The sequence below is a fragment of the Anoplopoma fimbria genome, chromosome 9, assembly GCF_027596085.1.
Source record: "Anoplopoma fimbria isolate UVic2021 breed Golden Eagle Sablefish chromosome 9, Afim_UVic_2022, whole genome shotgun sequence".
Taxonomy (NCBI): Eukaryota; Metazoa; Chordata; class Actinopteri; order Perciformes; family Anoplopomatidae; genus Anoplopoma; species Anoplopoma fimbria.
In genome coordinates, this window is record NC_072457.1 from 1,086,628 (window position 1) to 1,109,996 (window position 23,369).

Consider the following 23,369-nt stretch of genomic DNA (forward strand, 5'->3'; position numbering starts at 1 on the left):
ATCATTCACTGATCAGCATGTTTATGGCACAACAGTTTTCCTGGTTGAATAAGGTGAGATGACATTTAGAAGGTTCGGAATCAACCACTTCTATAAAGAGTAGATTCTCTTGGTTGCCAACATCTGTAAAGGGGGCACCCAGAGTTGAACTGGGGACCTCTTGATCTGCAGTCAAATGCTCTACCACTGAGCTATACCCCTCTCTTTTATCTTCTGCTTTCTGCCGGCGAGTCTGTCGGACCATAGATGTGTTGCCCTGCTGGAGGCAGTCCGCAATAGTGGTAGGATGTGATGGTGATGGTATGGACCGCTATTTAGCTTGGGTGAAACTATTGCAGCCGCTTAAGACCTGAACGGTGGTAAAAGTTGCTTATCTTCACGTACAACAGCTGGAATTCATGTAATGGTGCAGTTACTAACTTTTCAGCATGTTTATGGCACAACAGTTTTCCTGGTTGAATAAGGTGAGATGACATTTAGAAGGTTCGGAATCAACCACTTCTATAAAGAGTAGATTCTCTTGGTTGCCAACATCTGTAAAGGGGGCACCCAGAGTTGAACTGGGGACCTCTTGATCTGCAGTCAAATGCTCTACCACTGAGCTATACCCCCTCTCATTTATCTTCTGCTTTCTGGCGGCGAGTATGTCGGTACCCATGAGATATACACCTTCCATTAAAATTAGCATCCGCACGAGAGGCAAAGTTCATAATACACTACGTTGTGCAAGTGGTTGATGGCATTGGCTATCTGGACTTTTGAGTATAAAACTATTGCAGCCACTTGAGATCTGAAAGGTGGTAAAAGTTGCTTATCTTCATGTACAACAGCTGGAAGTCATGTAATGGTGCAATCATTCACTGATCAGCATGTTTATGGCACAACAGTTTTCCTGGTTGAATAAGGTGAGATGACATTTAGAAGTTTCGGAATCAACCACTTCTATAAAGAGTAGATTCTCTTGGTTGCCAACATCTGTAAAGGGGGCACCCAGAGTTGAACTGGGGACCTCTTGATCTGCAGTCAAATGCTCTACCACTGAGCTATACCCCCTCTCATTTATCTTCTGCTTTCTGGCGGCGAGTATGTCGGTACCCATGAGATATACACCTTCCATTAAAATTAGCATCCACACGAGAGGCAAAGTTCATAATAAACTAAGTTGTACAATTGGTTGATGGCATTGGCTATCTGGACTTTTGAGTATAAAACTATTGCAGCCACTTGAGATCTGAAAGATGGTAAAAGTTGCTTATCTTCACGTACAACAGCTGGAAGTCATGTAATGGTGCAATCATTCACTGATCAGCATGTTTATGGCACAACAGTTTTCCTGGTTGAATAAGGTGAGATGACATTTAGAAGGTTCGGAATCAACCACTTCTATAAAGAGTAGATTCTCTTGGTTGCCAACATCTGTAAAGGGGGCACCCAGAGTTGAACTGGGGACCTCTTGATCTGCAGTCAAATGCTCTACCACTGAGCTATACCCCCTCTCATTTATCTTCTGCTTTCTGCCGGCGAGTATGTCGGACCATGAGATATACACCTTCCATTAAAATTAGCATCCACCCTGCTGGAGAGGCAAAGTTCATAATAAACTAAGTTGTAGGATGGTTGATGGCATTGGCTATCTGGACTTTTGAGTATTAAACTATTGCAGCCACTTGAGACCTGAAAGGTGGTAAAAGTTGCTTATCTTCACGTACAACAGCTGGAATTCATGTAATGGTGCAATCATTCACTGATCAGCATGTTTATGGCACAACAGTTTTCCTGGTTGAATAAGGTGAGATGACATTTAGAAGGTTCGGAATCAACCACTTCTATAAAGAGTAGATTCTCTTGGTTGCCAACATCTGTAAAGGGGGCACCCAGAGTTGAACTGGGGACCTCTTGATCTGCAGTCAAATGCTCTACCACTGAGCTATACCCCCTCTCATTTAACTTCTGCTTTCTGCCGGCGAGTATGTCGGACCATAGATGTACACCTTCTGGAAATTAGCATCCGCACGAGTGGTAGGATGTAATATGGTGATGGTTGATGGACCGGCTATTTGGACTTTTGGTATTAAACTATTGCAGCCACTTGAGACCTGAAAGGTGGTAAAAGTTGCTTATCTTCACGTACAACAGCTGGAATTCATGTAATGGTGCAATCATTCACTGATCAGCATGTTTATGGCACAACAGTTTTCCTGGTTGAATAAGGTGAGATGACATTTAGAAGGTTCGGAATCAACCACTTCTATAAAGAGTAGATTCTCTTGGTTGCCAACATCTGTAAAGGGGGCACCCAGAGTTGAACTGGGGACCTCTTGATCTGCAGTCAAATGCTCTACCACTGAGCTATACCCCCTCTCTTTAACTTGTGCTTTCTGCCGGCGAGTCTGTCGGACCATAGATGTGTTGCCCTGCTGGAGGCAGTCCGCAATAGTGGTAGGATGTGATGGTGATGGTATGGACCGCTATTTAGCTTGGGTGAAACTATTGCAGCCGCTTGAGACCTGAAAGGTGGTAAAAGTTGCTTATCTTCATGTACAACCGCTGGAATTCATGTAATGGTGCAGTTACTAAATATTCAGCATGTTTATGGCACAACAGTTTTCCTGGTTGAATAAGGTGAGATGACATTTAGAAGGTTCGGAATCAACCACTTCTATAAAGAGTAGATTCTCTTGGTTGCCAACATCTGTAAAGGGGGCACCCAGAGTTGAACTGGGGACCTCTTGATCTGCAGTCAAATGCTCTACCACTGAGCTATACCCCCTCTCATTTATCTTCTGCTTTCTGGCGGCGAGTATGTCGGTACCCATGAGATATACACCTTCCATTAAAATTAGCATCCGCACGAGAGGCAAAGTTCATAATACACTAAGTTGTGCAACTGGTTGATGGCATTGGCTATCTGGACTTTTGAGTATTAAACTATTGCAGCCACTTGAGATCTGAAAGATGGTAAAAGTTGCTTATCTTCACGTACAACAGCTGGAAGTCATGTAATGGTGCAATCATTCACTGATCAGCATGTTTTGGGCACCATAGTTTTCCTGGTTGAATAAGGTGAGATGACATTTAGAAGGTTCGGAATCAACCACTTCTATAAAGAGTAGATTCTCTTGGTTGCCAACATCTGTAAAGGGGGCACCCAGAGTTGAACTGGGGACCTCTTGATCTGCAGTCAAATGCTCTACCACTGAGCTATACCCCTCTCTTTTAACTTGTGCTTTCTGCCGGCGAGTCTGTCGGACCATAGATGTGTTGCCCTGCTGGAGGCAGTCCGCAATAGTGGTAGGATGTGATGGTGATGGTATGGACCGCCATTTAGCTTGGGTGAAACTATTGCAGCCGCTTGAGACCTGAAAGGTGGTAAAAGTTGCTTATCTTCACGTACAACCGCTGGAATTCATGTAATGGTGCAGTTACTAACTTTTCAGCATGTTTATGGCACAACAGTTTTCCTGGTTGAATAAGGTGAGATGACATTTAGAAGGTTCGGAATCAACCACTTCTATAAAGAGTAGATTCTCTTGGTTGCCAACATCTGTAAAGGGGGCACCCAGAGTTGAACTGGGGACCTCTTGATCTGCAGTCAAATGCTCTACCACTGAGCTATACCCCCTCTCTTTTAACTTGTGCTTTCTGCCGGCGAGTCTGTCGGACCATAGATGTGTTGCCCTGCTAGAGGCAGTCCGCAATCGTGATAGGATGTGATGGTGATGGTATGGACCGCCATATAGCTTGGGTGAAACTATTGCAGCCGCTTGAGACCTGAAAGGTGGTAAAGAAGTTGCTTATAAAGAGTTCACGTTGCCAACATCTGTAAAGGGGGCACCCAGAGTTGAACTGGTCTTGATCTGCAGTCAAATGCTCTACCACTGAGCTATACCCCCTTTTTAACTTGTGCTTTCTGCCGGCGAGTCTGTCGGACCATAGATGTGTTGCCCTGCTGGAGGCAGTCCGCAATAGTGGTAGGATGTGATGGTGATGGTATGGACCGCCATTTAGCTTGGGTGAAACTATTGCAGCCGCTTGAGACCTGAAAGGAGGTAAAAGTTGCTTATCTTCACGTACAACCGCTGGAAGTCATGTAATGGTGCAATCATTCACTTTAGCATGTTTAGGGCACCATAGTTGACTTTTGACCTCCTTTTAGTGTCTCATAACATCTGACATGAAAGAGGAAAAGGACCTGACACACAGCAACTCCCACCACCACCCCCATATGCAAACAGACACACATACAAGAAAACACATAAAACGCAGATAACAAGTGAGTGTCCCAAAAGAGAAGTAGTACTATAAACTCAGCTGATATTTAAATATCATCAGAGTTAAGGAGAGACAACAACAGTGTGATGCCTGAGGAACTGCAGGGGAAACATGCTGCTGTGTGTTGTGTTAAACTGCCTGCAGCGAGTGGGAGTGACGGTCTGATGTCAGTGTTCATGACTCGGCTTAACGAGGTGAAGGTGGATGCACACGTGTTGATTTTAGAGAGTTTGAGAATCAGTGAAAAAGGTTGCATTTACCAAGAGGAAAATATTATGTATGATTGAGTTTTAATGCAATGAAATTTGAGGCGCTCCGATACAACGTAGTGCAAAATCATTTTAAACAGACCGTTCTTTCAAAACAGGCTTTTCGCAATTAAATACATCTTTATGAAACAGAAGAAACAGAATGTGTTAGTGAGAACATCTTTCGGTCTGTAAACTTTGTGTCTCTGCAGGTTGATGAAGATTAAGATGAAGTTTCTGAACTTCTTCCTCTTTCTGGCTCCTCAAATCCCTCAGCGCTGAAGACGGCACATCGGATAAAGACACCGCCCTGCGACTCGGGGGTCCAGAGTTCAAACCCTGCTTCAGGTACGCCACACTGGAGTGCATGTGATCAATGAGTGTGTGATTTCATTTCTTTCGTATCGATTTCAACTTGCGATTTCCGAATTTCCACTTGCGTATTTCCGAGTTCGATTTCTGAATTTCACCTTGCGAATTTCCAAATTTCCCTCACCGAACATCAAGGAAGGAACAGGTAAGCCATGTGAGCCCAGGTGGTCAAGATAGCTAGCTTAGCAAGCTAGCTAACATGACAGGCATTTTTGACTGCCTTTTTTTGTATTTTAAAACTTTACGTTATCTGCATTGTTTTAGTCTGTTCAGCTGATTCTGCAGGTGATCATGTGACTTCTGCCTGCACATAACACATGATACGGTGAATGTCTTTTTAAAGCTTTTAATGGATCATCCGCAAAAAAATGTACTTAAGTTTTTTAAACCCTGAGACTTAATATTTTGTCTGTCTTTTGTTTTGAGCTGATCTTTCATTTCCTTTATCCATTAGTATTGAGTTGCAAATTATATTATCCGACTCCATTTCAGAAAAAAAGCAAAATAAAACCATTCAAGTTACGCTCACTGCATAGAGACAGAGATGCTTCAGCGTAAAATCACAGCCGGCTGTATCAGCTGTAACAGCATGTGTGTTTATTCCCATTAGCAGTGTCTGTTTGGTTGTTCTGCAACATGACAGTGTCGTATTTCCAAGCAGCTTCCACCTTTGAGCTCCTCTCCTCTTAAGGTGCAGGTGGCTCTGCTCACAGTCGTAACGCTGCCTTCACACACACACACACACACACACACACACACACACACACACACACACACACACACACACACACACACACACACACACACACACACACACACACGTGAACATGTACATGCACACACACTTTGATCTGACTGGTGGTTCGTTCAATTTGGTGGGAATTTCCCCTTGTATCTCTGAAGGAGGCTCCTCTTCCTCCACTTTCCAAAGAAAAATAAAATCTATTTCTTCTTCCTCCAAGTCTTCTGAAGCTTCTTAATGGTTTCCCTTCCCTCCTCTTCCTCACTCCCTTTTTTCTTCCTCTCCTCCTCCTCCTCCTTTTCCTCCTCCTCCCACACTCAATCCCCCCCCTTGTTCGTCGCCCTGTGATCCCTTCACAACCGGGCCACCATGTGTTTTCCATAGGTCTCCTATAAGGTCTCGGTGTCACACATCAAACGCACCCTTGATGCGCTTTGACAACGTGTTCACTGTGTTGCTGACAAAAAGCTTAAAGGCTCCCGTTCTTCCTCCTCCGTCTGTCAAGTGACCGATTCCTCCTGTACAATGAGATGGATACTTTGATTGCTTCTTATATATTTCTTACCTTATTTCTTGTATTATATTTTAAACGTCTTTTTGTATTTACTATTTATTTTCTTTCTTTTAAGGAGCCTCCAAGCAAAAGCATTTCAGAAAATTGTACTTATTTGATTTAATTATATCACTGGAGTGAATCTTAAATGTAAAAAGAAAAAAATAGAAGAAATATTGATTTAGTAAAGTATGAATTTGGCACAGTGAAGCTTTGACAGGATTTTCCGTTGTAAAAACAAATGATGGCCTTGAAACGTGGAAGCACCTCCTTCACCCCCCCCCCCACCACCACCACCACCACCACCTTTCTGCTCCCCTCAGGAGGAAAACATTTCAATTTTCCGCTCCGGCTTAAGACTTTAACAACATGGGAAATGGAGGATTCACAAGTGGACGACAAAAATGAAATTGTAGAAAAATGGATCCCCTTTCAAAATGTTGCACAATACAGCCACCCTGCCTTCTGCTTTTGCAAGTTATTTGATATAATGAATGCACAACAGTTGTTTAAATGCAGTGAATATTTCACAGTACAAAGACGTGTTTGCATGCATTCAGGAAATTGAACGCCATATTACGTTGTAGAAGATCAAACCGAACAGCTACATAGCAACGATGAGGGTTAAGATAAGGTGACAGGGCCGTGGTTAGAGAGGCGGGTGTCTAACTGAAATGTCACAGGTGTGATCTGAAGAGCTGAACTGTCCTGAAGAAGACGCTGTACTGTACATCTGAACACTGCAGCACTGAGGCTTCTTTCCGCTCCTCATTCTGAACAGTAAAGCACTGCAGGGCTCAGAGATCTGAAATAACTCAAAACTTTCCTTGCACCTGTGTTTCCCATCTCTCCGACTCCAGCCGTTAACCTTTTTTTCCGAGATGAACGACTTGCAGTGAGGCGCGACCGCAGCTCTTTCCAGCCAGGGGGTTATTTTCCCGACACAAGGGGAAACAGTCTGAAACCGACCTCGGACTCCAGTTCTTAATTTTGGAACAAAGTGTCATAAGTGTCACAGAAAAAAAATAAAAAATCACAAGCTGGTGTGAAAAAGTTGAACTCACAGACGAGGACTTGAAAAGCACGTACGCCAGACGTGAACACACATATCACAGACGCTCGAAGAAAGAAGCCACTTCCCCAAAACATACCATCTGGGGAAGTTTTGGTGGTTTTTTGTGTAAATTTGCACAGTTGTGGTTTTAAGAGGGATGCTAAGAAAAGTCTGTGCGGGCGAGTGGAGCAGAGGAAGTGCGTCAGTAGAAGAGGACAAACTCATTCATTCACACACAGACTACAGGGTGTTGGGCGTTTGACCCTGTGAGGTCGGGGTCATTGTCTTTTGACTGTAGTTCAAAAAGGGAAAACAGGTGATACGTAAAAGCTGCCAAAGTAGATCAACTTCCAAACATGGTGCAGATTTACCACCTGCGACTCTAATGAGTTGCTTTGAGATGCATCTCAAGTTTCCACCTGGTAGAATCCCAGAATGATATTAAATAAATGAAGGACAGCATCTCTGATATCATCTTTGCACTGAAAAGATGTGATCTACTTTTAGTGTATATAACTGCAGCTGTAAAAGAGAATTGTCTTTCAGAACTGAAAAACGTGCATCTTGTGTTGTAGTTTTTTGCACGTATTACCGTCTTAAAACCTGCATTCTCTCTCCTGTCCACCAGGGGGCGACTCCTCTGGTTGTATAGAAGTCTATGAGAAAATGACTCTACTTCTCTCTTGATTTATTCCCTCAGTAAACATTGTAAACATGAGTTTATGGTCTCAATCTCTAGTTTCAAGTCTTCTTCAATACAGCATGATGTTCATTTAGTAAATGATGCTCCATTTAGAGTCAAACAGACCATAAAGCAGGGGATGATTGGATTTTCAGATAGGGCAGATAACGGTTGCAAATGATGCATAATTCATGTTGCTATCAGCGGCTGAGATACATTTTTTGTGAATTCACCCTTCAGACTTGTTGTTTTAGGCATAAGAAAAAAAACGTAATCGCAGTTCATTGTTTTAAACAACTGTAGGAGCATATATCAAGCAATCCACTGTGCCATATAAACAATTTCTGCTTTAACTTATTTATTATACTTGTTTTAATCTTGTTTTCTAATTTTTGTGTTTTTGTTCATTTCCATTGTCTACTCTGCTGCTGTATTCCTGCAAATGTCCCCGCTGTGGGACTAATAAAGGATTGTCTTATCTTATCTTATGCATACGAAACTCACACCCAGCATGGTTGCCGGGCCTTTTTTGAAATTATCCAATGTGTTTTTTTTATTCCTGGAAAGAGATGGAAGATAAAAAAACATAGTTTATATATATGGGTCAGAACTGGAGGGCAGGTGAGGGGGTTAATAAAATATGGGCGGAAGGAAAAGGGAAAAAGAACAACACTGAAGGAAAAAATGACTGCGAGGTTAAACTATTTCTGGAATGCACCTTCACTTAGAGTTTAACCAGGACAACACACACACACACACACACACACACACACACACACACACACACACACACACACACACACACACACACACACACACACACACACACACACACACACACACACAGTGATAACCCTTTCTACAGTATATGATAAGGTAATAGTGGCATTGGGTTTCTACTCTTTCCCCACAAACACTATCTGATTTAGGGGACTTCCTGCTCCCTCTGCCTTCATTCTTTGATATTAATACCTGCATGCTGCTTCATGTGTGTGTTCTGCTGCCAAAAACCATATACACCTTATAAATGTCAACCCAGCAGCAGCAGGGCGTGTCTGCGACTGCATTTCATTATTTCCTACTAGTTGTACAATCCACTGTACGTTACGTTAAGTATATATCATTTTATGATGAGGCCTCGCTGTATTTAATTTATGGTGCATTCAGTGGTGTGTTGTAATCTTCTGGTGTTGGAAGCAGTAGTTGCGATAGACTCTTCTTAGAGCCGGTGTCATGATTTCATCACGGTGTTGTTGCTGCTGGAGGCAAACCAAAGGAAAGACTGGAGGAGAACATGAATCACCTCAGAGTAGAGGGTGAAAGTTACACACCCAGAATGCAATGTTGTTTTTTGTGCCAGAACCGATATCACATATGAGATGATAAACTGTGATTTTATATATGAGCAAAGGGTTTCACAGATGGAGAGAGAATGTCGCTAATAGTAGAGCTTTGCCTTCTACTAACCTCCGACAGGTATTTTCTATTACCACTGTAGCATGAAAGCATGGTGGAATTAGCCAAATTGAATGGCTACTTAGCTAACTTGATTTCATGCAAAACTTGTTAAATTACAACAAATTTGTAATTTATCTTGTGATAGCAATTTGCTTGTGTGCGGGTGAAGCATTAAGTTGACTTGTTTAACTGTTGGCTAGTAAGATAGCTACATGCTAATTCCACCATGCTTTCATGTTACATTGGCCTCAGAAAATGAGCTCAACAGCTGGCTTGTGTCCAGCGGCAGCGCTGGTTCTACAGCCTCATCAGGAGACTAGCTACCTAACTAGCCAGCTAGCCAACTAGCTAGCTCTGGAGACGGACAAGCTTTCCTCCCGGTAAAGTAGTCCAGTCCTCCTGCCAGAAGCTTTCCGGTTAATGTTAACAGGTTTAAGTAAATCTCACAGTCTCAGAGAGTTACTGCATATATTGAAAGAAACTCATATTTTCTTCAGCCCTGATAAAAGAAACAAGCAAACAAAGCTTGCCATCCAGCGTAAACAAACAAATCTACATCATCATGTTTACTGATATAAGAGCGGTCTATATTTGACTTTACACAACAACTGTAGAAAATGAAAGAATGCACTTCAACTTCATCTGTTGTGTTTCAGTTTGGATGATTGTGTTGGATGTTGGATGTACTTCCACTTCCCCCGTTGCTGTCACATCCACTGTCCTCACTGCTTCCTGTTTACGTGAGACGACTTCCTCTGAACACCGACAACACACCAAACTCTCTCTCTCTCTCTCTCTCTCTCTCTCTCTCTCTCTCTCTCTCTCTCTCCATAAAGTCCATAAACAAAAAGTAACTCTGGGCTCTTTTCATGCTCTTTTGTCCCGCTGAAGGAACTGATCAATGGAGGAGAGTAATAGCAGGAAGCTGAAGGCTTGAAGCGGCTCAAATGGCCAAATTTTCTTTCATCTCCCTGCCTTTCAAGATGGTTTAGTGTGTAGCTACACACAAACGCACACATGAACACACACACACACACACACACACTCGCAGAAACACCATTGAGCTCTCTAATGTCCTTCCATGCAGGTGTTTGTTAATCTTCTCAAATCCAATAATAATGCCAGTCCTGATCTTCATACGAGCTCGTTGAGATCAGTGGAGCAGCTGTGGTGAGTGTGTACAGATTAGCAGACATGTACACACACACACACACACACACACACACACACACACACACACACACACACACACACACACATTAAGTAATGCATATTGTATCTGTACCCGGTAGTCCAGTAATAGAGATGTGGGGGCTTTGAAAGGGATACTCTGCAAACTGGGATTGATTTTAACAGATTGTAGGAAATTGCTGTATTTATTTTGGCTACACAGGAAGTTACAACCTTGTGTTTTTTAACGATCTCAGAACTTATACGTCTTCTGTGGAGTTTTTGACCAGGTTGTATGAAACTAGAATCTTTCTTAAAGAATATTGATTCTAGCAGTTCAATCTTTCTCACCTGAATCTTCAATGTAAATGTTGATTGCATATAGCTCAATTCAGGAATGTGACATAAAAAAGGCTCGATCAAATATGTTTTTAAATATATCATTCTTATAGTGATGTTGAAATAACGACAGCCGGCAATATTTTCGACATCTGAATAATGCTTTACATTGGAGCGAACCATAGAATCGCATAGAAGGCTCAAAATGCAGAAACGTCTCAGAATCAAACCACAACAAGCAGAGCTGGTATGTAAAAGAGGGGTTATGTCTGTGGTTTGGAGGGGATTTGGCTACAAGAAGTCAGATGCAAATCAGAAAAATCCTCATTTTCTAAATTTTTCTAAACAAAACATATTTCACCATCTCAAACAAAAACAGGAGAGCAGAAGATGACGGATGACAGAATAGTGGAGTCTCGTTAAACCATCAGACATTAAAAGCACTTTGTAATGTTCCTTTAAAAACAGGGAACGGTAGTTGTATAGTAATGTGAAAATGTCCAGCCTCAAATATTTATTTATTAATGAGCAGGAGCTTTTAAAGTCATTTTGTGTTGATTCTGGCGTCCCTGTGGACTAATGTGGTACTGTTCCCAAGAACCAGAGCACAGTGACTTAGACAAAGTTACAAGGACATTGTTCCTGAAAGTCTAAATTAGTATTACACACACACACACACACACACACACACACACACACACACACACACACACACACACACACACACACACACACACACACACACACACACACACACACACACACACACACACACACACACACACAGACTGTGCTGTTTAATGGCCCATTGTAGGTTATGGAAAATACAATTCCATCATAACAGAGGGGGGGATTTACAGCACTGAGACAATGGAAGAAAAGCCACTGACATCACTAACTAAACCTCTGAGAAGTGTGTGAACGGAGGAGAGGAGGAAGAGGAGATGATGGAGGAGGAGGATGAAGAGGAGGAGGAGGAGGAATACTGGGAAAGAGAGGGTAAGAGAGAATGACATCACTGGTCATCATGTTTTAATTCGCTTAATTGGATTGTTGTGGTTGAAGTTGAAGAAAGAGAGAGAGAGAGGAGAGGAGGGAAGATGAGAAGGTGAGGGGAAAGGGATTGAGTGAAGGCTGACATGAGGGAAACAGAGCCAGGAGAAGGTAGGACCAAGACGAGGGAATAAAGAGCAAGATAGAGATACAGAGAATGATGGGAAGGAAGAAGAAGAAGTAATTGGAAAGAAGGATGAGGGAGGATGGCAAAGGAAATGAAAGGAAAGCAGGAGAGATGCCACTAAGGAAGATTGGAAGAAAGGATAGATAAAGAAGGATAGAGAAGAGAAGGAGCAACTAAGGAAAGGAAAGGAAAGGAAGTAGCGGCGGTAAAAGGATGGGAGGAGGAAAAGGGGAAGGGAAGGTGAGATGACATTAAGGAAGAAGTGAAGGTAGGAAAGAAGGGGAAGGAGAGAAGGAGCAACTAGTAAGTGAAAGGAAAGGAAAGGAAAGAAGGTAGCTACAGGGGAGATGAACTGAAGGACAGAAGGAAGGATAGAAGGGAGAGGTGTGAGATGACTGACTTACAAGAAGTGGAGAGAAGAGAAGGAGCAACTAGGGAAAGAAAAGAACAGAAAGGAAAGGAAAGAAGGTAGTCAGAGGGTAAAGGAACTGAAGGAAAGATGCCACTGAGGAAGATGGAAAGGAAGGAAAGAAGGAAGGGTAGAAGGTGGAAGAAGGGAAGGTGGACTGAGAAAAAATAAATGGAGAGAAGAGAAGAAACAATTCGGGAAAGGAAAATAAAGGAGAGGAGAGGAAGGGGAAGGCTGAGGAAAAATAAGTGAGAAGAGAAGGAGCAACTAGGGAAAGGAAAGAAGGAACAAAGAAGGGAAGGAGGAAAGTAAGGGGGCAAGGAGAGAGGGAGGGAGTGAAAAGGGGGAAATCCAAACCTCAGCTGAGAGAAACACCACCTCTCCTCCATCAGAGGCTGCTGTGTGTTCATGTGTGTGAAAGTGAGGTGTGTGTGTTGTCGCAGCCTCAGGGTATGACTGAGTGAATGTCTAATTGTGCCGTCTGCTTGCCATAACACACACACACACACACACACACACACACACACACACACACACACACACACACACACACACACACACACACTGCGATTATGCAATCATCATCAGGATAATCTCTGCTCGGTATTTTCTTTTTTCTTTTTCCCGCTAGAGGATGAACATCGACACGTCTAGATTACCGTCTCGTCTGTAAATGTTTCTGCTCCTCTGATCCATGACCTTTACATTACACCATCCATCCCATAGTCCGTCACCATGGTAACCAGCACAGAATAAATAATAATCCTTACACTCCATCAATCAGCTGTTTGGCTTGAATCCAAAAGGATTTCATAATTTTTTGATATTTTAAACTCTGTGCTCACATGTTTTCTGCTGATTTTAGATTGAAGCCAGTTGGAAACCTCGATTTCTGATGAGTGAAGTCAAAGCTTCATGTCTTAAAGCTGCATTCTCTCTCCTGTCCAGCAGGGGGCGACTCCTCTGGTTGTATAGAAGTCTATGAGAAAATGACTCTACTTCTCTCTTGATTTATTCCCTCAGTAAACATTGTAAACATGAGTTTATGGTCTCAATCTCTAGTTTCAAGTCTTCTTCAATACAGCATGATGTTCATTTAGTAAATGATGCTCCATTTAGAGTCAAACAGACCATAAAGCAGGGGATGCTTTAGGGCGGGGCTACACTCTGATTGACAGGTCGACACCAGAGACGTATACGGCGTCTCTACGTCACTCCTCCTCAGTCCATATATGGTCACTTCCTGTTCATTGATTGCAAAAAAACATGCTTGTAGTGATGTCAAACACCAACAGAACATGTAGGAGTCCTCGTAAAAACCCTAAATCATTTTTAAATATCTGTTCGAATGTAATCTACGAAAAGTTACAGTTACAAAAAGTCCAGTTACATGTGTCAATTTCCTCCCGTTTCATGAATACAGTCTTTTCAAAATAAACTAAGTCAGGTTTGGACAACAAAACTAGTTATTTAAGGTTTAGGAAAAGGTTGTCGTCGTTTCGGTTAAAATAATTACAGTTTGTTCATGATTACGTGTAAAACATACTAAATCATTTCATGGGATATCTACGATTTTTTACATATCGCTACAAAAGCTTGATGACACCATCCTGAATACATTGATGAAAACACGACTTTTGTTAAATAACTATCCTAAAAGTTTCTAGAATAATAAATAACCATTCAAATTGGTGCTTAGTGGCAGATGGGGGGAGAATAAAGAAAGAAGAGGATCAGGACTGTTCTGTTGAAACTGATATATGTTGAAAATACCTTCTCGTACTGTGTACAGTATTATATCCTCGTGTACTTTGATGTAGCCTGTTTCTGTTTGCTGTTCCTTCATGGGGATTATTAAAGTTTCATTTTACCATGTAGAATGAAGCCATTTTCATTGTGCACAAACCCTACAGTGTGACTTGGATGATTGTTTTGAAGGAGACTTGACTTTTACATTTTTTGAGACCATATTCCTCCCATGCAATAAGTCCTTTAGAATAAGATTTAATAAACACAGGACTTTCACCCAGGAGACCTCTGTTCATGTCCTGGTGTGAAGCAAAAAGTCAACGATGACTTATTTCAGTTGACCCCCGTGACTTGAAGAACATAACAAAGGATTTTATCCCAAAGCATGATGTTTTAAATAACCATAGACATGTAGTTTTGTTGTGTTTCTGTTTTCATTTCTAACGTAAACACGCGTTTATATCTGCAACCATAAATCTGGAAGAAAATACGTTTCCGTTGAAAATGTCTTTATGAATGTAGTTTAGTTTGTAGGAGATGAGGTTGTCTCTGCAAATCAGAGAAGGAGAAGATTTAGGAAGATTTGTTGGAGGAAACAGGACAAAAACACTGAAGAATTTATCCAGAAACAGACTTATAGACTTACCTTAAAAAACAGTGTCTAGGTTAAGCTTTGTGAATATATATATATATATATATATATATGTAAATCCAGCCTTCAAGAGGAAATAATATGCATGAACTGAACAGTGATTTTAGAAAGCACCTTCACAAATGACAATATGTGGAAATGTTCTCGGTCAATTTGAAGGATTAAATATTTTGAATCTGTTGGAGAATGAGAATTAAGGTGAATGACCTCTAATATGAGGACATATTCTATTAACACACACACACACACACACACACACACACACACACACACACACACACACACACACACACACACACACACACACACACACACACACACACACACTTTACATAGACGCTATAAAGGTAGTTTCCTGACTTTTCTTGCCATAAACTGTATTTCTAGATTTAGAGATAAAACACGCTCAGACACACAGAGAAGTCTCACATTCATCTTTTATGTGGCGTGTGATGTATATGAGCGCTGGCAGCGTTTTCACCTCCACATCTCTGTGTGTGTGTGTGTGTGTGTGTGTGTGTGTGTGTGTGTGTGTGTGTGTGTGTGTGTGTGTGTGTGTGTGTGTGTGTGTGTGTGTGTGTGTGTGTGTGTGTGTGTGTGAGTGCCGGATGAACACGGAGTGTCAGCCACAGTTCAGGTAGCACTGAAACACAGAGCAACAAGTGAAAATCAAAACAGGAGCAGCTGTTTGCTCAGACGGACTGGAGGGTTTGATGTGGAACAGTTAGTTCATAAAGAGGGAACCGAGATGAGAGCGATATGAGGAGGTGACGGACGGGACAGGAGTGAGGTAGAAGTGAGGTTGAAGAAGAGAAAGAGGGTTCAATTAGTTCTGCAGTAACACAGACGCTGAAGAAAAAACCCTGAAACTCTCTGTGAGGTCGTGACCCGAGCAAACGAATGTCTGGAGCTCGCTTCACACTCTGCATCTGTTGGATCGGTGCTCGTAAATCTCTTCCCTCACACACTCAGACACACACTCACCCTAACACACACACACTCACTCACTCTAACACACACTCACACACACACACTCTCATGTATCAATGGCTCCATTGATAGACTTGCGTGAGTCTCTCTGGGTGGATTCTGCTTCTGAGGTCCAGCCCTCCATTAGACATTCTGACCCTACGTTTCCACACACACACACACACACACACACACACACACACACACACACACACACACACACACACACACACACACACACACACACACACGCACACACATGCAGTTATGAATGGAAACAAAATGTTCAGAAATCAATCCGTGTAGATCAATACAATTCCCCATTTGTAGTCATGTAGATTTTCTACACCAGATGTGAGCAAACAAACAATGGAGGGATTGATTATCTCTGAAGTCATAACATGGGCTGTTTTCTAAATATGTGATAAAGTGCGTTTGTGTTTGTATTTGAATTATCTTGAATTAATTTATCAGCCTCGGAGTAAATGTTTATCCTCAAAAGGTGGGTGGTTGTTGCACTTTTACAGTTAAATTATCAACATCTGGTAGAGACGGGAAGGAAGTATACATATGGACAGTTAAAACATAAATCAAATGCAGTAAAATCACAATATAATAATAATAATAATAATAATAATAATAATAATAATAATAATAATAATAGTAGTAATAAAAATAATTTTTAAAAAAATAAAAAAAAATAAAAATAATAATAAAAGTAATAAAAGTAATAATAATAATACAAACAAACAAAAAATAATAATAATAATAATACATGTAAAATGAAATATTATAAATAACAAGAAAAATAACAAGAAAATAACATGAAAATTAAAATAATAATAAAGCTTGGATTAAAGAATTTGAAAACGTTCACTCTCTATTTATTCTACTATTTAAATACTCAAAGTATTTGAATCTTCATGGTGAGTTTATTTAGGAGATGCTGACTATCTGTACAGATGAAAACAATAGTTGTATCATCGTCTTTGCAGACGGGAGGTGTGCAGAGCTCCAGACATGAGCTCACAGGGAGACTCCCTTTGGTGTGGTGGGGGGTGAACATGGTGGGTGTGTTTGGGGATGCACGGCTGTGTAAATAATCATACCTGCACATAGAAAACACACACACACACACGTCCATGCATGCACTCACTTGCACATGTGCATTCATCCTTACAAATACTTAATGTGCACACTAAAACTCAGACATTTTGTTCAAATCCCCTGAAGGCTTGAACAAGTGGAGCAAAGAAGAGAATGACAAGCCTTTAAGCAAGGCACCATGCAGCGACCCACAACAGAGGATTGTGGGGAATGTGATGTATCTGTTCCCTCGGGTCATCTCTGTGGAACAATCAGCTTCTCTTAGTCAGCTTGTCTGGTTCAATGAAATCCTCACACAATGAACCGTCAGACCCATCCTGTCACATTTTCCCTTCGCATTGTCTCCCCTTGTTGTGTCTAAATATCAGTCTGTGTGTTGGTCTATTGATGCGTCTGTATCCATCGTTACACACCATAATACCCTCTCATTATTCATGGACTAAATCAGCCTCATTATGCTGCATTCCTTCCTCACAGCTTGTCATTACCTGCAGAGATCCAACCTGGTTGCACCCTTTATAAATGATAAGAGACAGAGAGCTTAAACGTTTACAAGCGGTGCTGATGCATAAAAAAAAGCCCTGAGTGGAAATGCTGAAACCTCCAGAAAATCTTTTTAAGCTTGGCTGAGGAGGAAAAGTTGATTTATTGATAAAAACTAAATGAAACACAGTGCAATATTAACAAACGCAAACTGGTTACAGATAGATTAAGAGACTTTGTTCAGATGACTTTATTACAAGTACGACATGTTCCTCACTCTCTCCTCTTTTTACACTCTAAAACTTCCAATCCTCACTTATATCACTGCTTCATCATTGCATTATCCCTTCCAATTTAATAATAATACTCCAGAGACCTTGATTAGCCTTCAAACCAGCCACTTACAGACAAAAACAATTTTGGTCAGTTAAAACAAAATAGAAGTTGTATTTTTTTTTAATTTAATTTATTTACTTATTACTTTTTTATTCATTTCATTTCATTTTATTTATATATTTTTATTATTCACTGTTTAGAATTCATCATTGTTTGTTTTTCATTTATTATTGAAATTATTGTTGTTATTTGTATTATTATTATAAAAAACCTCAAACTACATAAATTGTAAAATATTATTGTCTAAGACATTACATATCATTTTACGGCCATTTATTGGTTAAACCTTTCTATTATTTATAGGATATAAATGCACAAGGCGTGCCTGTGAAAGAAGTCAAACTTGGACAAAGCGTTGACCTCCTCTCGACCAATAAAGAATCTCCTGAGGCTGATTTATTCCCACACTCGGTGGGTTTTGGAATAACACCGAGGTGACCGGCGTTCGTCCACCAGTGGACTCATCCTAAAGACAATCTGAGGAAGTGGAGATGAAGCTGATTGACGGCGGCGGACCGAAATGAAAAACATCATAAAAGTCCTTTTAAGGAGTCCTTCCTCTGTCTGTCCGTCTGTCCTCCACCTGTGATGTCACTGATGAGGAATTTCCCGCTGGCGAGACTGAAGGAGGCATTTAGTTAATAAGTGACAACATCTAACGAGGACCTAGTGACACACACACACACACACACACACACACACACACACACACACACACACACACACACACACACACACACACACACACACACACACACACACACACACACACACACACACACACACAGACACTGTTTCATTTCTACAGTGTGCAATGTTTTTTGTCTCTCCATCACCATAAAGCCACAAAACAAGCCATAAATACAACACTGGCATATTATCACCTGATAAAGTTGTTATGTTCATTGTTTTAACACACAGTTGTTTACTTTCTGTGGCTTTGATGTCCTGCTCCTCTATGGAAACAGACCAATCATGACTAGAAGTAAGGAGAACTCAAAAATGTCTTTAGTGCAGAATAACACAGTTATAATGACATAAATCATGAAAAAGAACAAACACAAGTTGAATTTCGTTGATAATTTATTTTACAAAAATCCGGAAACAATGGAATCTATATATACAACATGTTACCGAGTGTCCACAAGTCTTACCAATGATGGGGGGGGAATGAAGGCTCTATGTGCTATGAATGTTGAACTATTCACATTTTTACAACCTCTCCTCTCCTCTCTGTATTCAGCAGCCTAAAGTGTTCATATTTTTTTGTCACATGACTGTTGGTCTCCTGTGAATCAATCATGGCTTCATAGTTGCTTTGAGGAGCTCAGAATTAAATGTTTTTTACAGAATCAAGTTAAAGTTAATAGTTTATTTGGGGCGAAGTTTTTCAATGAGACATGTAGAATAAAATGTTTTTGATGAAATATAAACATTTTAAGCTTAGTTGCGGTTCCTTTTTCTGATGGAAGCGTTTGTCACTCATGATATGTTCAAAGACCGTCGGAGTAATGACCTTTTTTTTAAATATTGCTTAGTTCAGCTTTACCAAAACATTCTTATGGTTTATCTTCTGATTTCACACCGTCTCTGTGGCGTTGCGACATGCTGTTACCGTAATTGTCTGACTCACCTTGATGACATCACCGCAGTGAGGTCACTGTCCTGTTGGTCAGCGGGAGGATTAAACCTGCTGGCGGATTAATCCTGACCACACAGGGCCGCTCTGTGTTCAGCAGATTATCGTCCCCTAACTCCTCTTCTCCTTCAGAAAACACTTCACACGTCAGAGTGTTAGGTCACGATTATGACATATCTTTTTGAATTTACATTTTCTTTCAACATTCCTCTCCAGAAACAGTTTCCCCGTAACAAAGCATGCTGTCACCACTTTGTTTTCAAGAGCTATTTATTCATTTCAATGAAAACAGTCAATGTATCCTCATAAGGCGGTTTGTATGATATCTTTAGTAATTCCTCATTTTTTGTCATTTTTTCCACTTGTTACATGCATACAGTCTTTTCAAAATAAAGTTCCGTCTTCACTGTAAACAACCTTAGAAAACCATATTTTGTAGTACATTTTTTTGTTTGTTTTTGTATTTCAGGTGAGCCGTCCCTTTAAGTCAAACACTTGTTGGCCTCCATGGAAGGAAAATCCATCCTGTTCCAATAATGCCAAAAGGTCATCGTTCTTCCAGGAAAACCAGTCTGAGGCTGGAAATGCCCCTCAGCTTTCTCATGAAAACGTCCACACCCTTTAGCTGCTTTTAAGGGACAAAAAAACAAAAGCAACCGTTACCATGGTAACTCTGTGAACAATTCATTGGAAGTTTCTTAATTTCCTCTATTAGGGAAAACCCCGTTCACGCTGTGTGGTTATCGTCAGGGTCATGAGGGGTCATAAAGTACAGTAACAGGTGTTTGGACGGGAATAAAAGAATGACATAGAGTAAACGTCTCTGGTGTGGACCTGTCAATCAGTGTGTAGCCCCGCCCTAAAGCATCCCCTGCTTTATGGTCTGTTTGACTCTAAATGGAGCATCATTTACTAAATGAACATCATGCTGTATTGAAGAAGACTTGAAACTAGAGATTGAGACCATAAACTCATGTTTACAATGTTTACTGAGGGAATAAATCAAGAGAGAAGTAGAGTCATTTTCTCATAGACTTCTATACAACCAGAGGAGTCGCCCCCTGGTGGACAGCAGAGAGAATGCAGGTTTTTTTTAACATTTTATCCTTTTTTGTTGTCATTTTCTTCGTAAATTCGTAATTATGTCTATTTCTTTTCTCTTTTTTTTGGTCTGTGCTGTTTTAGTCCCGCTCTGTGAAGGACTTTTGGCTGCATGACTGAATGAAAAGTGTTTTATAAATAAAGTTAAGTGGAGTTGCAGGAGGCAGCTGTGGTGGGCGTGTCAGCCTAACTTCATATTAAAAAGGTCAAGTGGAAGAATACTGGATATCACTCTTCTTCTCTCCTCCATGTACAGTGAGAGTTCCAGGTTCTTGCTCCAGAACACTTCAGCAGGCCACAGGATTGTTCTTCTGAGGAATGTTACCCGCTGGTTTCAGTGTAAACACCCGTCAGGTGCTAACCACAGAAGTCTGGATCTAAATTTAAGTTTCTCACCAGACTTGGTCCATGAAATATTTAGTGAGTGTGACCTAGAATAAATGGAGCAAAGCCTGCGAGCCGGATCAGGCGGACAGAGAGCTTCAATGTGACACTCACACAACACGCTCTGTTCGCTGCAACATAAATCCAACGCACCCCTATTTACTCTGTTTATGAAGCAACAACCCCCCCAATCCACCTGTAGGTTCAGAGTTCAAAGATATGTCCCACTTCTACACTACATGCTAAGGTTTTAAGTTGCCTTAACCCCAGGCCTTTCTGTTTTAAAAAAATATAACAAAACAAAAATGAATCTTGTTGGAAAAAAATTTTTAAGTATCATGCAGTATAATTCTGTAGTCTCTGTTTATTTTCATATATATTGTATTCTTCCACCTGACTAAGCGTTTACAGTGATGCAAACCTTTAGCAGGTATGTTCACCATCTTAGTTTTGCTTGTTAGCATGTTAACATTTGCTAATACGCGCTAAATCCAAAGTACAGCTGAGGCTGATGTAGTTTTGCAGGTATTTGGTCATAAACCAAAGTATTGGAAAAATGTACTTCATTGTGACACCAGATGGAAGTTCTTTGGATTTAAATCATTACAAGACATCTTCTGGAGACCATAAATGTCTGAAGCACATTATAAGACATTTCATAAAGTAGTTGTTGAGATATTTTAATTAAAAACAAACATGTCAACCTTTTGATGGAGCTACAGAAAGCCACAGATGATCAGGAAATTTAGTAGGATTCATCCTCTGGGGAAAATGAAAGTCTTCATAACGTTTTTATTGCAATCCATGCAATAATTGTTAAGATATTTTAATAATAAACAAAATGTTGACCTCGTGGTGGCACCAGGTAAAGAGTCAGGGGATCAACAAAGTCAGTAGGATTTATCCTCTGGGGAAGACGAATATCTGTAAAAAGTTTCATTGCAGTCCATCGAGCAGTTGTTGAGATATTTCAAGAACAACAAAGATGTTTACCTCATTGTGGAGCTACAGAAAGAGTCAGAGGATCATCAAAATCAGTAGGATTCATCCTCTGGGGAACATGAATGGCTTTACAAAATGCTGAGATATTTTTCTCGATTAGCTAAATTTGCTGAGCTACTCTTAGCGCTTTAGGAAACGTCAGGGTAGTTTCAGCCTCTGGGGAACATGAATGTCTGTAACAAGTTTCATCACAATCTTAGAAATTTGAATTAAAAAAAAGTATATAAATGAACAAAAGTGTTTACATTAAAAATGATTGTATAACAGTGTACATATAGCGGGTAAAATAAGTATTGAACACGTCACGATTTTTCTCAGTAAATATATTTCTAAAGGTGCTATTGACATGAGACATATGGTAATGAGACACCTTTTTATAGGCCATCAGTTGGGACTGAACCAGCTGATATTAATTTGCACTGACAAGGGGCAGGACTGCTTTCTAATTACTGATAGATTTCAGCTGCTGTCTTGGCTTTCCATGCCTTTTTGCACCTCCCTTTCTTCATGTGTTCAATACTTTTTCCCTGTGTCATTCCATTTTATTACACATAACTTAATCTCTGAACTTATTTGTTTGGTTTTCTTTGTATGTATGGATTACTTGGGTTGTTACCGACATCTGGTGAAAATGTCATGTCAATAGCACCTTTAGAAATATATTTACTGAGAAAAATGGTGACGTGCTCAATACTTATTTTACCCGCTGTATATAATACACATAAATACACAATTAGTTTGTGGTATTGAAAAGACAAAGCGTTCCCCTCAGGAGGTTTATTTTATAGTTTATTGACTGCGGTTGATGTGTTTTTATGGGAATCGTGTGATCTGCCTGAATGAACTTTCTTGTTCAAACAGGAACAAAACAAACAATAAACGAAGTCTCGTCTCATTGGCTACAACGTGGATAAAAGTTATTGCGAGAAAATCATAAATTTTGCATAATGTTGAACACACACAGTGTACACAGCTGCAGGTGATGACTCAGACTGTGTGTGTGTGTGTGTGTCGGTGTGTCACCGTCTAAAAGGTGTGCCCCCATGTCTGTTAGTAGATCCCTCCTTCTCCGAATCTTTACCTCCGTCAGATTCTCCATCTCAAAAACAAACTCTTTCCTCCACCCCCCATTAACGCACACACAATTTCACTCTCACTCTATTTCTGGTCGCATTCCAACCCGCTGACTTCAGGCCAGAAACGGGAAAGCTTGTGTGTGTGTGTGTGTGTGTGTGTGTGTGTGTGTGTGTGTGTGTGTGTGTGTGTGTGTGTGTGTGTGTGTGTGTGTGTGTGTATGACGTCAGCTGTTTGTTTGCACACTGTGGTTGTGTCTGGGGCAGCAGCTTGGTAGATAAGCAAGGTGGCTGTGTGTGTGTGTGTGTGTGTGTGTGTGTGTGTGTGTGTGTGT

The 23,369-nt window shown here is 40.7% G+C and overlaps 9 non-coding genes across 9 annotated transcripts; all 9 read right to left on the minus strand.

The window, feature by feature from the left end:
• Positions 1-129: 129 nt before the first annotated feature.
• trnac-gca (transfer RNA cysteine (anticodon GCA)) lies at positions 130-201 on the minus strand. The gene has a single exon. It is a non-coding gene; the product is annotated as a tRNA-Cys (tRNA).
• A 339-nt stretch (positions 202-540) lies between these two features.
• On the minus strand, positions 541-612 carry trnac-gca (transfer RNA cysteine (anticodon GCA)). Its single transcript has one exon. It is a non-coding gene; the product is annotated as a tRNA-Cys (tRNA).
• A 369-nt stretch (positions 613-981) lies between these two features.
• Positions 982-1,053, minus strand: trnac-gca (transfer RNA cysteine (anticodon GCA)). Its single transcript has one exon. It is a non-coding gene; the product is annotated as a tRNA-Cys (tRNA).
• A 369-nt stretch (positions 1,054-1,422) lies between these two features.
• Positions 1,423-1,494, minus strand: trnac-gca (transfer RNA cysteine (anticodon GCA)). The gene has a single exon. It is a non-coding gene; the product is annotated as a tRNA-Cys (tRNA).
• Positions 1,495-1,865: 371 nt separating this feature from the next.
• On the minus strand, positions 1,866-1,937 carry trnac-gca (transfer RNA cysteine (anticodon GCA)). Its single transcript has one exon. It is a non-coding gene; the product is annotated as a tRNA-Cys (tRNA).
• Positions 1,938-2,287: 350 nt separating this feature from the next.
• trnac-gca (transfer RNA cysteine (anticodon GCA)) lies at positions 2,288-2,359 on the minus strand. Its single transcript has one exon. It is a non-coding gene; the product is annotated as a tRNA-Cys (tRNA).
• Positions 2,360-2,698: 339 nt separating this feature from the next.
• trnac-gca (transfer RNA cysteine (anticodon GCA)) lies at positions 2,699-2,770 on the minus strand. Its single transcript has one exon. It is a non-coding gene; the product is annotated as a tRNA-Cys (tRNA).
• A 369-nt stretch (positions 2,771-3,139) lies between these two features.
• Positions 3,140-3,211, minus strand: trnac-gca (transfer RNA cysteine (anticodon GCA)). Its single transcript has one exon. It is a non-coding gene; the product is annotated as a tRNA-Cys (tRNA).
• Positions 3,212-3,550: 339 nt separating this feature from the next.
• trnac-gca (transfer RNA cysteine (anticodon GCA)) lies at positions 3,551-3,622 on the minus strand. Its single transcript has one exon. It is a non-coding gene; the product is annotated as a tRNA-Cys (tRNA).
• Between the last annotated feature and the right edge of the window lie 19,747 nt (positions 3,623-23,369).